Source organism: Hydra viridissima, unplaced genomic scaffold (assembly GCF_058129835.1).
Source record: "Hydra viridissima isolate aposymbiotic clone 2 unplaced genomic scaffold, HvirCarnegie_v1 scaffold_1, whole genome shotgun sequence".
Lineage (NCBI taxonomy): Eukaryota > Metazoa > Cnidaria > Hydrozoa > Anthoathecata > Hydridae > Hydra > Hydra viridissima.
This window is the reverse complement of record NW_028324300.1, coordinates 20,658,737-20,673,115: the sequence shown is the minus strand read 5'-3', so window position 1 is coordinate 20,673,115 and position 14,379 is coordinate 20,658,737. Positions and strand designations below refer to the sequence as shown.

At 28.6% G+C, this 14,379-nt stretch overlaps 1 long non-coding RNA gene across 1 annotated transcript; it reads right to left on the bottom strand.

Moving 5' to 3' along the window:
* Nucleotides 1-7,646: 7,646 nt before the first annotated feature.
* LOC149893836 (uncharacterized) lies at nucleotides 7,647-13,043 on the bottom strand. The gene is made up of 3 exons (XR_016449112.1): nucleotides 12,966-13,043; nucleotides 8,523-8,817; nucleotides 7,647-7,761 (listed from the first exon to the last, which is right to left on the bottom strand). It is a non-coding gene; the product is annotated as an uncharacterized LOC149893836 (long non-coding RNA).
* Nucleotides 13,044-14,379: the final 1,336 nt, after the last annotated feature.

Below are 14,379 nucleotides of genomic sequence, written 5' to 3'. Positions count from 1 at the left end.
GCAAGATTTTACATAATTTAGCAAGTGCATCGTTACACCTGGCAAAAAGAATGGATGACAAGATTGTGCACGGAAAAGTTGGATCTCACTTGTGTCAGTTTTATAGAACGTTGAGTAAAAAAATTTTAGTCAAAGTTTAGTGAAATAAATATTTTATTTGAATAAAAGTGTGATGATCATGTATTAAAAGTATTTTAAAACTTTTTCAATACAAATAGATTAATTATCTTTGTGTTTTACTATAATTGATGTCAAATGCTAGAATTTATTCTTTACGCTAATAGGGTTTACACCTAAATAAAATTATTGTAAAGATTTACAATTGCTTCCCCTCATTTTAGATAAATGTTTATTAGATGAACCATTTGCATATGAGTCACAATAAAGAAGCGTTCTTCTGAAACCAAAGTTATTAGCTATGTATGAAGTTTTTTGTTAGTACCATATCACATAACTGCTCATTTTTAAAATTAGCTTATACGCAAAGGATGGTGTTGCCGTATTGACACATAATAAAATCTAAAGTTTGCGCCTCTTACCAATATTTTTAAAACCAGTGCGCATGAGAGATTTTGGTTCGTCGCATCACATTTTGCTGAGTTTACTAATTTATTTGATCTTCCAGTGACTTTTATAGAATATAATGCGTTCATCTATATACAAATAAAATTATTTTCGTTTTTCTAAATGTTGCTATTAATTTTAAAACTTATTTGTTGTTTTGATTTTTATGTTATAGCTACTAATGACATTAAAATTGTATGTTGCAGAAATGCTACTATATGTATTCTAGTCTTTTTTTGTTGTATTATCATTTTTTTAAAAATACATTTAAAGTTACAGACTGTACTTTGATAATTACTATACCTGTCCTGCTCTATTAGCATATCGAGCTGAAAAACACAAGAATACCTGATTGCAAACTTCCAACAGAAAAAATAGTTAAAAAAGATGCTGGAGGGAAAAATTATATGAGTTTGTTGGAGAAGTAAATGAAATAGAAATAAGCTCGTTGATCTGGAGAGATAATAAAGCAGTTCGTTTGTTGTCCACATACGCAGGGAAGTTACCAATGATTACCAATCATAAACCGATTCGACAAAAAAACAAGGAAAAAGATTGACATTAGCTGTCTATTTGTTATTAAAGAGTGTTACCGTCACATGGCAGGTGTTGATTTGATGGATTCTATATTTTCTAGGAACAAAATTATATTAAAAAGAAAGAAATGGTATGTGTCTTTTTTATCATTTCATTAACATATCATTAGTAAATTCATGGATTCTTTATAATGTAGTTTTCAAATCTTATGAAAGTCACCGAGAAAAAATAAAATTTTTTGAGTTCCGGAAAAAATTGTCTTTATGTCTTATGAAAATTATACAAAGAAATACCATAAGACAATAGCCAAAAAAGTGCATCATCTCACTGTGCGCCACCAAAGGAATTTCGCCTAGATCAAATAGGGCATTATCTAATTTGGACTGATGGACGAGTCAGATGTAAATTTCCTAAATGCAAAGATATCCACAAACTAAGAAAAACAGTTGCTTTAAAAATGACCAATCTTCTTTGCAAAATTAGATTTTGATGCATAATGTTGGAGATATGCAACAAGTTTTCCTTTAAAAAAAATTGTAACTTTAAAATATCATTTTCAAAATTTTTTTAAACGAATTGACATATCAAAATACATGTATATGATTTTTTCTGATGTTTTTAAAAAAATCATGCTTTTTAGGGTTAACTATTTAAATCTGACAAGTTTGATTTCTTTTCTATTCCTGCAATTTATGTAATTACACAACGAGAAAGCAATTACGTAAAGTGGAGATTGACGTAGTTTCTTTGAAATCTTTTTAATAAAGTTTGTGCCGTTTTTTTATGGAACGTATTTGGCGTATTTTTTAAAGTATAAATTGAACGCGAAACACTTGTAGAGCAGAGTTTCTATGAGGAAAGAAGACTTACAATTGCAACGTTGTCTTCTCTGCGAGTAAGCTACAATCTGTAATTCTCAGGTCGAACTTTTATTGATAAGTCTTTATATTGTTCAGATGCAGAACAGTATAAACTTGAAAAACAATTTAGTATCAAATTATTTTTTAATCACTCAATATTTTTATATGATGCTTATATAATAAAAGATTCGAAATTTTACAAATAGCAAATTTGAAAAAGATTTGTTTACATAATTTTTCAAAATTTTCTGTAGGGGATGAGAAGTGGGTCAAGGAGTTTGCATATCAATAAAACCTGCATTTTCTTGCTTCAATCTGCCTATAAAGAACGAAGATTTTAATAATTTAAACATGCTATTGTTTATGCAAAATGATGTTTTCTGATAACTTTTAAATACAAGCAAATTTTTAGCTAATTAAAAATTATTACTTACATGGAGTAGGTAGAATTAATACTTACATGGAGTATTAGTTCCACCCACTTCATGTAAGTATTAACTTTTAATTATTTAAAAATTAATACTTACACGGACTGGGTGGAACTAACAAATAGAAATAAATATGATATTAAAAGAATTGAAATAAAGTTAAATTTAAAAAAACACAGTAAAAAAAAAAAAAAACAACAACAAAAAAAAATTGAACGAAAATACCCGATCGCGCGAAAACTTCGGTTCGAGGATCGGGTAATTTTTTTACTTAATTTCGGGTAATTTTATTACCCGAATTATCGGGTAGTTTTATTACCCGATACACCAGATTATCGGGTATTTTTATTACCCGATTTTCGGGTACTTCTACGGGTAATTTTATTACCCGACTTTCGGGTAAAGAAATCGGGTAATAAAATTACCTGATAATTGGGTACTTCTACGGGTAATATTCGGGTAGCGTAATTCGGGTAATACCCTACCCGAAGGCTTGGATATCGGGTAACTGAAGTTATTAAAATTACCCGTCTACGGGTACCCGCGGGTATTCGGGTCGGGTATTCGCTCCCTAGAGCAGAGTTTCTATGAGAAAAGAAGATTTACAATTGCAACGCTGTCTTCTCTGCGAGTAAGCTACAATCTGTAATGCTCAGGTAGAACTATTATTGATAAATCGTTATATTGTTCAGATGCAGAACAGTATAAACTTGAAAAGCTATCTAATGTCAAATTATTTTTGAATCACTCAATATTTTTATATGATGCTTATACAATAAAAGATTCGAAATTTTACAAATAGCAAATTTGAAAAAGATTTGTTTGCATAAGCTTTCAAAACTTTCTGTAGGGGAGAGTGATGAGAAGCTTTCAAAACTTTCTGTAGGGGAGAGTGATGAGAAGTGGGTCAAGGAGTTTGCATATCAACAAAACATGAATTTTCTCGCTTCAATCTGCCTATAAAGAATTAAGACTTCAATATTTTAAACATTCTATTATTTATGCGAAGTGATGTTTTCTGATAACTTTTCAATACAAGCAAATCTAATGACTAGCATGCACCAAAATGAAGTAAAAAACGAAGCTCGGGTAGAAGTACATTTCATGATGGTACTCATAAATTTGGTACAAAGATGACAGAAAAAAAATGATGTCTCACTTCTCCTTTGTTCCACTTCTCACCACTCTCCCCGATATATGAAATGCCTTTTTGTTAAAACTAATTAAATGAGAAGCCAGGTAAAAAATGTAAGCTCAAAATCAGATATATTTTAAAAGTTACGTAAAACTTTGAATAAAGTAAAAGCTTTGATAAGTTTAATTATTGTCCCGTCTTCTTCTTTTTTATTTATTTTTATTGCAATAGCTTTATTCTCTTTAAAATTTCATAATTAATTTTTGAATAATTGTATTCTTTAAACAATAAAAATTTCAAAACAACTTATTTAATTTATTAAGTTATAAACAAATAAAAACTATTGTATATTACTTTAAAGTTATAACAGCTTCCTATTTTGATTATTTTTTTAGCAGTTAAGAATAGTATTTCTCTTTTACTTGGTTCATATTTAATTTTTTTCTATTTTTTAGAGTTTTATATTTAACGCTTAATGCTGTTGCAGAATTTTGCAAAGGATTTATTTAGTTTTTTGATTTTAACTAAATTTGCGTTATTTTGATTTGTTGATTTAATGAAGAATGAAATGTGTAGGGAGTGTTTATTGATAAAAGTCTATAAAGTAATATCTTACTAAGAAAATTTATAATACTTGTTTAAGGATGGGGGAGGCTTATCTTAGAAAAAAATTCGAAGCTTGAAGAAATTTAGTTACAAAAAGTTTTAAAATTGAAAAAGAAAAAACTTTTTGTTTTACTCTTGGATACAAAATCTTTTGGACTGAAAGAGACTAGCATGTGCTAATCCCTATTTTTTAAAGGTATATTAGGCCGGGTGAAGTAGTAAGTTGGCGTCATTTATTTGCCAACTACGAGAATACTCGTAGTTATACTAACTTATTTCAAATATCATTTGTGCATGACTGGCTTTGTCTGTTCTTTTTTTTTTTTTTTTTCTTAGCTTCATATTTGATTTCAGAAAATATTACATTCAAGTTTTTATTTTAAAAATCCAGGGAACCTAACAAAAAATGCGGATAAAGACAGAAATAGCTTAAAACAGATAAAAATAAAACATTGATATTGATTTAATTTTATTTCATTAAAATTCAAGTGTAAACCTATTCTGTTGAATGATACATTCTGAAACATTCGCCAATACATAACGGAGGTCTATTTTCACAAACAGCACATTCATATCGTGTTTCTTTACGTTTTATTTTAGAGCAGACTCGACATGGTTTGGTTGGGAATTTTTTCTTTTCATTCGGTGGTATTGAAGACAAGTAGTGGTATTGAAGACAAGTAATATTACTGGTGATTCTAGGCACAATTTCATTCAAATGTTCACTCAATAGATCTCTAAACTTAAGCAAGAAAATTGTGTTATCTACTCCATATTTGCTGTTTAGACAGTAAGCATTAAACAAAACCAAAGAGATGAAGTGCTACTTTTTTATAACATCTAATTGTCTTTCTTAGGCAATCATAGTATGATACCATTTATTCCGCCCTATCTACTCCTGACATAGATTGATTGTAATCTTTAATGTTGGGTTTCATTTTCTTCTCTCCTCTCCTGTTTGTCACTTCAATCATTTGCAACGAATGCAAGTTGCTAATCATTAGCACGTCTCTTTTGTCGTTCTATTTAGCAACCACTACACCCACTCTGCTTCTGCTTATAACGTCTCCCTGTTTCAGTTTTGCTTTTGTACACTCTTTTGGATTTGACTTTCGGTCAGTTCTTAAAGTACCACAAATGTATGTTTATTGATTTATCTTCAAACCAGGATCGGCAGTAAATTGAATTTGTTTTACAATACTCAGCTCATCTTTCGATTGGTTTTAATTTCTAGATGGACCACCCGTTGTTTTAGCTCTTTTCGGCGGCATTAATAAAATCTTCTGCAGTGGCTGCTAGATGAACGTCTGTTAACTGATTGTCATCACTTTCTTAAGTGTTATTATCTTCAGAATCTGATTCTGATGCAGTCAAACGCGAAAAGGTAGTAGTATAAGCAAAAAATGAATCCTAATCTTCAATATCATCATCTTCACTATCCTCACAGTCTTCCATAATCATATGTGCTGATCCAATAGTGGAATATCTGTGTTGAGCTAATAGGAGATAGATAAATTTATAAATTATCAATTTATAAAAAAGAAATTACTCATCTATAAAACACATTAATTAGTATACTGTGTAAAAAATTCGAAGTGCACACTAAAATGTTTTTTAATGTATTAAAAAACATCTTATTGTGTACTTCAAATTTTTTTTTACATTTTCAATAACATACAGTATAATGTAGTTGTCAAATATATTTTAGCTTCTAGTCTAAAAAACACAACAATTTAGAATTAAGAAAACAAAATATAAATTACCTTGTTTACTCATGATAACTGCCAATGTGCATGTGCAAAAAAATTGAAACACTATTTATAATAATAATGCATAAAATAAGCTACATTACTACACCTTTTCAAGATGTAAGTGAGAACTTGAAAGTTGTAATTAAGAAACGTAAGATGTAATTGAGAAATACAAAATGTAATTTAAAAGTCGCAATATGTAATTTAGAACATGGAAGATCTAATTAAGAAACAAAAGATGTAATTGAGAAGATGAAAGTTGTAATTGAGAAAAGCTTATAATATATGTTTCAAATTACATATTGCGATTTCTTATTTACATGTTGGGTTTCTCAGTTACATTTTAAAACTTCTTAATTACATGTTGTGTTTCTTAATTACATTTTGCGACTTCTAAATTACCTGTTGTATTTCTCAATTACATCTTACGTTTCTTAATTTCAACTTTCAAGCTCTCAATTACATCTTGAAAAGATGTAGTCACCGCAATGAGTTATACTCATTTCGGTGTTACGAGTACTTCGGCACTGGAGAAAAAAATTTCTTCGCCATTGCCAAACTACGAGTATACTCGTAGTGCTTTTTTTTTGTCAGTTATATTCAGAATAAAAAATAGTATAGAATTATTTCAGATTAAAAATATTTTTTTTAATGAAATGTTGATATCTAGCCTTGGCAGTGAGAATGAAACCACGCAAAAAAGCCTCGGCAAATATTAATCATTGCAGACATTATGGCTCGGCAAAGAAATAACGCGTAGTTAAAAATAGCTCGGCAGCGAACGTGTTAACGTGAATAAAAACTAAACCAAAGTTGTTGAATTTTTTATTCATGTAAAGCTGACCAATTACTGAGTTAAAGCAATTGCTCATTTTTATTCACCCGCCCTATTGTCTAGTGGTAGAACCTTTTGTATCAATTGAAGTTTTTTAAATATTTTTTTTGTTTGTTTTAATTTTTGGTATTTGAGTGCAATTCGATGTTGAAGGTTAACCCTCCGAAATTAGTTGCAAACAGGTTGAAAACATTTTGTTTCATTTACTTTGGTATGAAATATATTTTTCAAAAGCAGTCTTCCAAAATAATGATAATAAAGAATCAGTTAAAGAATTGAATAATAAAACCATTATTGTTTCTGTGGCAAGTTTTCTTTTATAAAAAGTAGTAAAAACAAGTTCATATTAATTTATTATTTGATTTCTTATTATTATATTGTATAACTAATTTTTTTATAAATTAAATTCTAATTGCTAAAAAAAAAAGTATTTGGACTCAGTTAGCTGACAACAAACAAACAGTCCGAAAAAGAATATGTTTATAAAGACAGCTTTATAAGCATATACTTTTTTACTTCTCTCATTAATGACTTGACCTCTGATGTTTTCATTTCTAAAGATATTTCTTTAAATTTAGTTCATTATTTTGACACAATATGTGAAATAAAATACAAATAAATAACAAAGTTAATACGTTTATATTCTTTTTCAAATGAAGATCAAAAGATGTTCATAGAATGTTTCTTTGAAGCGCAGGCGTTGATAACTTAGGATTTGAAAAGATCAATCAATGAATGATTAATCTTTTCAAATCCTAAGTAATCAACGGACGATTAAGAAATGCGATGATAAAACTTCTCATGAAGTTTCATTTGAAAAAACGCATGAAACTTCAAGGAGAATCTTATCAGCGCAGAATTCAAGTTGAATGAGCTAATTGTTCATAAAAATATTTTATCTGAGGATGAGAAAAACCTCGTTAAATGTTTGAAGCATGATTGAAGATATGTGAATAAACATCAGGAATACTCTCATATCGAAGAACGAAAGTTCGAAGGTTTCGTCCTCCTTTGGATTTTACTTGCTGAACAATGACGTCTTTACCTAAATGACAACACGGACTTTATCGACGACATTTATAAATGGCTTCTTGGTTCGAACTTCAAGAGGATGCGGATCATCACAACTTCTTGAAATTCGAACCATAAATTTTAAATACATCAAAGAGTTGAAAAAGTTGAACACGAAAATATTTTGAACGTGTAATTATTTTTGGAATGTTAAAGAAATATATAAAATGTATATAAAATGTAGATAATATAAAATATATTCATGTAATGAAATATTGAGTAATTATAAAAAGAAAAGATTATAGAAAATTTTTCTTTAAAACATGAAACCCGGAAAATAATTAAGGAAAATATAGTTTTTAATTTTAATTTCGAATTGTTCTTTTTAATCAGAGTGGAAATTTGCTGCTTCTTAAAACTTTTCAAATTTTTTAAAAAAACTTTTTAAAGAAAGATTGTTCCTAAAATAATATCAAAATTATAATCAAAATATAAAAAATTCGACATTTCTCGTTGTCGTGGTAACAGCTGAACAAATTTTAGTTCTTTTAAATTCTTTTTTAACGTCGGTGAAGTTTGTGAAAAAAACTAAAGAAGAAAATAAATTTTTTGAACGCTGAAAATAGTAAAATAAAGTTCGAGCGAATTTTTAATAGCTTCGAACGGTTGATTTTTTTCTTTCTCTCTCTAAAGAATATTGAAAGTTTTACATTTTGTTTCGAAAACTTGACAGTTTATCTTAAATTAAGTTACTCCAACCTCAAGTTTTGCCGGTTTAAATGTAAAACTAAGTACCTAAAAACAGGAAGAGTAAATAGCATCTTTCAGTAAACCATAATCTTATGTAAATTTTGCAAAACTTGATTTCAGTTTTACCAGTTCAGATGGTGACATATCTTTTAGCACATCTTTCTTCGCTGGCAACCAAAAAAATGTTCTGAATTTGGTCCGAAGTGAAAGAGAGGTTTTAATCAAACTTCTTTTTGTGATTGTTGTTGAACTTATTTTCATAATGTACTTTAATTTTTCCCAGCGCAGTTTTGCTGATTGAAAATCTTCGAAACGAGAGAAGGGAAGGGAGGGACGTTTTCTAAACATAAAGGAACAGTTCATAACTGATCGATTATTAAATTACGTCACCTTAATCTATTTTGTTCGAAAATTATTATGCAAAACGTCAAGTATAAAATGATATTCTGAAATATACAACTTCTAAGTTATATTATGTTTATTTTTGTATGTGTAAAAAAGCTTTATCTAAATGTATGCACTCAATATATTAAAAATGTTCAAGTTTTTCAACAACAGTGTTGTTTTAATTACGAAATATAAATATACAGAGCATGGTGAACTATTTTCTACAATTGAGTTAGCACAATTTAACAAGAGTAAACTGCCAATACCTCGTAACCCTTAAAAAATGAGTTAAGTGTACAGCATAAGTTTCGATTCTTCATTTACCTACAACACCACGTTATCATTAGTCACCAATAAACGGCTCAAATCAAAAACTTGGAAACAGAATTGAAATTTTAGTAAAATTAAAACACCTCAACTAAACAATATTGAAAGCTGTAGTTGCCGAGCAGTTTCGAGTGGATCCAGAAGAGTTTTAAAACTTGCAATTTTTTTTTTAAGTATAAGGAGAAATTTACAAGTCTTTACCATTCTCTGATTTTTCAAATGTTTTTTTATGAAGCATTAAAAATGAATGCTACTTTAATGTAGAATGAAAATGTTATGATGAATGCGACGGTTTTTCGTAGCATTTTTTACGTAAAAAGAGAAATTTTAGTTTATTTTATTAACACAAGGTAAACAAGGAATATACCTTGGAGAAAAGTATTTTTCTTATCTGTGTTTTGTAAACAAATTTCATTTCATCGTTTCAGAGTTTGCGTACGAAAATAAAGGTTTTATATTTATATTATATACAGTACTGTGCAAAAGAAAGTAGCATCTGAGAGAATTTTAAAATATTTAGGATAAAATGTCAAACAAAATGAACAAATACTAAAATATCGGTACAAACATATTTTTTATTAAATTGTGTAACATAATACAAGTTTTATTAAAAACATTTAAATTTTTAACTATACATAGAGACTTAACTAATATTTATCGTGACCACCTTTATTTACAATAACATCTTGGAGCCTTTTATTTATACTTTTATACAGATTTTCAATAAATGTGATGGGGATGTTGAACCATTCTTCTTTTAAAACATTCCAAAGCTCATTTACATTCTTTGCCAACCTTTCTATCTTCTTTCTGTCTAAGTAGTCCCGAACATATTCGATTATGTTCAAATCAGGGCTCTGAGGAGGCCAAGCCATGGTTTGAAGCACTCCCTCCTCTTCCAGATTTGACAAATAATTTTAAACTAACTTGCAAGTATGTTTGGGATCGTTATCCTGTTGTAGGATAAAATAATCCCCGATCAGTTGTCGTCCAGAAGGCGCAGTATAGTTATGAAAAAATTTTTTATATTTTTCACCTGTAAGCTTTTCTGTTATTCTAACAATATCCCCTATCCCTTTTATTAAAATACACCTCCAAACTTGAATATTTCCTCCACCATGTTTGATAGTTGACGCTAGACATGGCTCCTTCAATGCTTGTCTCGCCTAACATACTGACATCTATTCGTTCCAAATATTTGAAATTTAGATTCTTCTGTAAACAATACCTTGTCCCATTGATTTTTAAGCCACTCTTTGTGCTTTCTGGCGAACTTTAATTTTTTTTTCTTTATTACCATTGCGTAGTAAAGGTTTTTTAATAGCTACACAGCCTTTTATTCCAGATTTTAATAAAGATCATCGCACAGTAGATGCATGTACTAAAGTTCCACTAGCTCTTTTAAGAGCTTGAACGAATTCTGCGCTTACTTTCTTGCGATTTCGTAGCGCTGTTATTTTTAAAAACTGTTCATCACGTGTGCTTAACTTCTTGGGACGACCAGACTTCTTTTTATCCACTACATCACCAGTTTCATTATATTTTTTAACTATTTTTTGAACTGATACTCGCGAACAATTCACACGTTTGGCTATTTTAACTTGACTATTGCCCTCTTCATGTAAAACAATAATGTGATTTCTAACATTTATATATATTTTTGGCATTTTATTTGTACTGAAAATATTTTCGTACAGAAAATTTTTTCGTATTCAAAAGTAATTTTATTTCAAAACTAAATTTTTGAAATAAAAAAAAATCTTTAATTAACACGAGAATTTAAAAGCAACTAAAAATTCTTCGCCACACTCTTATTTATCAAAAGATATTTAAGAATAATAAATTTAAACAAAATAAATTAATTTTACAGTGGTTGATGTAATCAATTTCAAGTGTTGATCCTTGTCCGTAATAAATAAACAAACATTATAAGTGGGTGAAATATGATACGAGTTGAAACCATTTAATAAATATTAATAAAAAAAAATTATATTATTAACATAATTATTAACTAAAATAAATAAATATAGCTTTATTTTAAAGATATCTAAGTATAATTTAATAAAAACTCAATATTATTTACTTATATTTATTTAAATGTAGATTTTTTTAAAAAACTTTTTATGTGCTACTATTTTTTGCACAGTACTGTATCACATTCCTTATTTAATTTGTGTGCTAAAAAAAGGGCCTTCATTTCTAAAATTTAGAGGTGGAAAAATTCTTGTACTCAGTGATATATAATGTTCAATTTTTATTGATTTAAACTAAACTTTATTTATGAGGGTGACACAGACACAAACACAGACAAAATTTAGTAAAACATGGTTTATTCCATACTTATGTTATTAATTTTATTTTTGCTGTTTTTTTCCAATTTGGAAGTAACGGAATTTATCTTTCAATTTACAGTATTGTAACTAATATTAGTACGATTGTTAAATTACTTAAATTTTTTAAAATGAAGCAATAAAACAATTTTCCAGAAAATTCTATTTCTCTTCTTATGACACCACAATCTGAATTTCCATGCAGTAAACAAAATAGTTATTTGATGAATGGTCAACCCCTTCTCCACTGATGTTGGAAATATCATAATACTTTTCTTTAGCTCATTTCCTCTAAGGGTCTGCGTCTCGGAATCGTTTTCTCAAAATGAACCGGGACAAGCATAACGAGACGAGAAATGTCCCGGAAAAAATTGACGAATAAACTGTCCCGGAATAAAGTTTTAAACCGGGACAATAAATTTTCTTTCGGAATTTAAAAATTGTGTCCTGGATATCATTGTCTCGTCTCGAATAAAAAATTAACGAGATGCAGATGCTTAATTTCCTCCTTTTATATAAGTTTACACAAAGTTAAAAATCACTTAATCACAGTGTTTGAATTTATTTTAATTCTGAAAGAGCAGTAATCGCATTTTGCAACTTCTTTCACAATGTAATACTTACAACGTACTAAATTTTCTAAAATAAAAATTGCCAATAATTCATATTAACTAAATGTAGTTTTAGAATCAAAATATCGAAGCGTTGGCAGTTTTACTTATTGTACTGGTTTCATTAAAAATTTTAAAATTATACATTTAAAAATTACTCTTAACTTTTCGTACTTTTTTATCTCTTCATTATGCAAAAAAATTATAAAATTTATAAAAAAAATGTTTAATAAAACTAAAGCCAGGTATTTTTATTCAGGAAAAATTATAGGAAAATACATTTCATTGAGTTTTTATTAGCATAAACTATAATTATAATTTTCTTGGCCGAGTTATGTTCAATAGCAATAGCAAGCATAACATTCACATTGCAGGTTATTAAAAAGGTTATCAAAAAACTTTCAGAACTTTCAGAAGTTATGTATAATCATCTTACAAATTTCTGATCATCTTCAATATACAACTTGTAAAGAAACTTTTAATGATTTGGAGATTTTACACTTTTCATTCATAAATTTTTTTTTTAAAAAAAGTGAATTTCACTTAAACAAAGCTATATTTTATGAGCAGTGCAAATTTCCTCTGTTTTTTGTTGCTACTTTTTAGGTAGCATCTCTTAAAAGTGAAACTTCTGATGAAGCGAGATCAAGTGAAGGCATCAGACAAGCCAGACATGCTTGTCTGATGCCTTCCCTTGGTCGGTGAAATTTATTTCAACTAATCATAAATCAAAAATACAATCATGAAATCATAAATTAAAAGATAAAAGTTTTTTAAAAATTATTTGTATTGCAATAATGTTAGAATATTACTAAAATATTGGTACACTTAACGTTTTTTGGTAGTTATTTGTAAATAGCTGGAAAACCAAATTAAGCTAGAATCGCATCACGATAAAAGTATCACACAATTGGAAACTAAATGCAATTATTTTAGACAAATACAAATATATAAACTGTTTGTTTTCTTACTAACTGTTTACCTTATAGATTTAAAGTTTTCTTACTAACTGTTTACCTTATAGATTCAAAGAACGTGGTCGCAAAATAAATTTATACATAAAAATACAGTAAAAATTTGATATAAGATTTTTACTGAGTAAAAAAACGTGGGAGTAAAAATCTCGTGCTTTACCGGTATGATTAAGTCTTACTGGTGCTAAATAAGGGTCTGCGTCTCGGAATCGTTTTCTCGAAATTAACCGGAACAAGCAAAACGAGACGAGAAATGTCCTGGAAAAAATTGACGAATAAACTGTCCCGGAATAAAGTTATAAACCGGGATAATAAATTTTCTTTCGGATTTTAAAAATTGTGTCCCGGATATCATCGTCTCGTCTCGAATAAAAAAAATACCGAGACGCAGATGCTTAGTGCTAAACCTTAAAAGTAAGCTTTTTTTTTTTGAAAAGCGTCTCAAGACGATGGAATTTTCATAGTTTGAATTTCTTATTCATTAAGATTCAAGTAATAAGCAATGGTATTTTTTTTTTTTACTTTTTTTTAAATTAACCTTTTTTTCTGAGAATTTGATTAAGATGGTTTAAGCTTTATGTAGAGAAAAATGCAAAACACACGAATTAAAGAATACTTTTTGATTGAAAATAAGAAACGGAAATGCAAAGTCTGCACAGAACAAAAATCTGCATGCAAAAATGCAAAGTTTGCACAGAAATGCAAAGTCTGCATAGAACCAGCATTTCTTGCCAGAAATGCTTCTCATCTTAAAGACCATTTGCATTCGAAACACAAGGATATTGCTATTGAACTAGGAAACTAAGAAATACACAAGCGTCTAAATAGGATGCAATTTTCGCTGATCTCAAGAGACCACGCAAAGATATTGCTCCGAGATAGAGTAGTACTTATATCATGGTATCAGACATGTTTGAAAAACTCGCGATATATGAACAAATCGGGACTAATCGAAATAACCACCAGCTGATTAAATGATGAAACCTGGAAATTTATTGAGGAATATGCAAGAACATTCAAGAACATTCAAGAATTTCCACACTGTGTATCAATAAAAGTTCAATACAACTCAATAACTTGATATTAATAATTTTCGTCATCAGAGTATTATTCGTTTCTTCATTTTTTATTTTTATTTTTTTCACAAATCAAACGAAAGTAATTTAACCTCTTATTGATTTAAGGTCATAGAGTCAAATTTTAAAGAAAAGTTTTTATCTTTAAGTGTTTGAAAAATTTAGAAACTTTTAATGATTCGAAAATCAGTTCGATT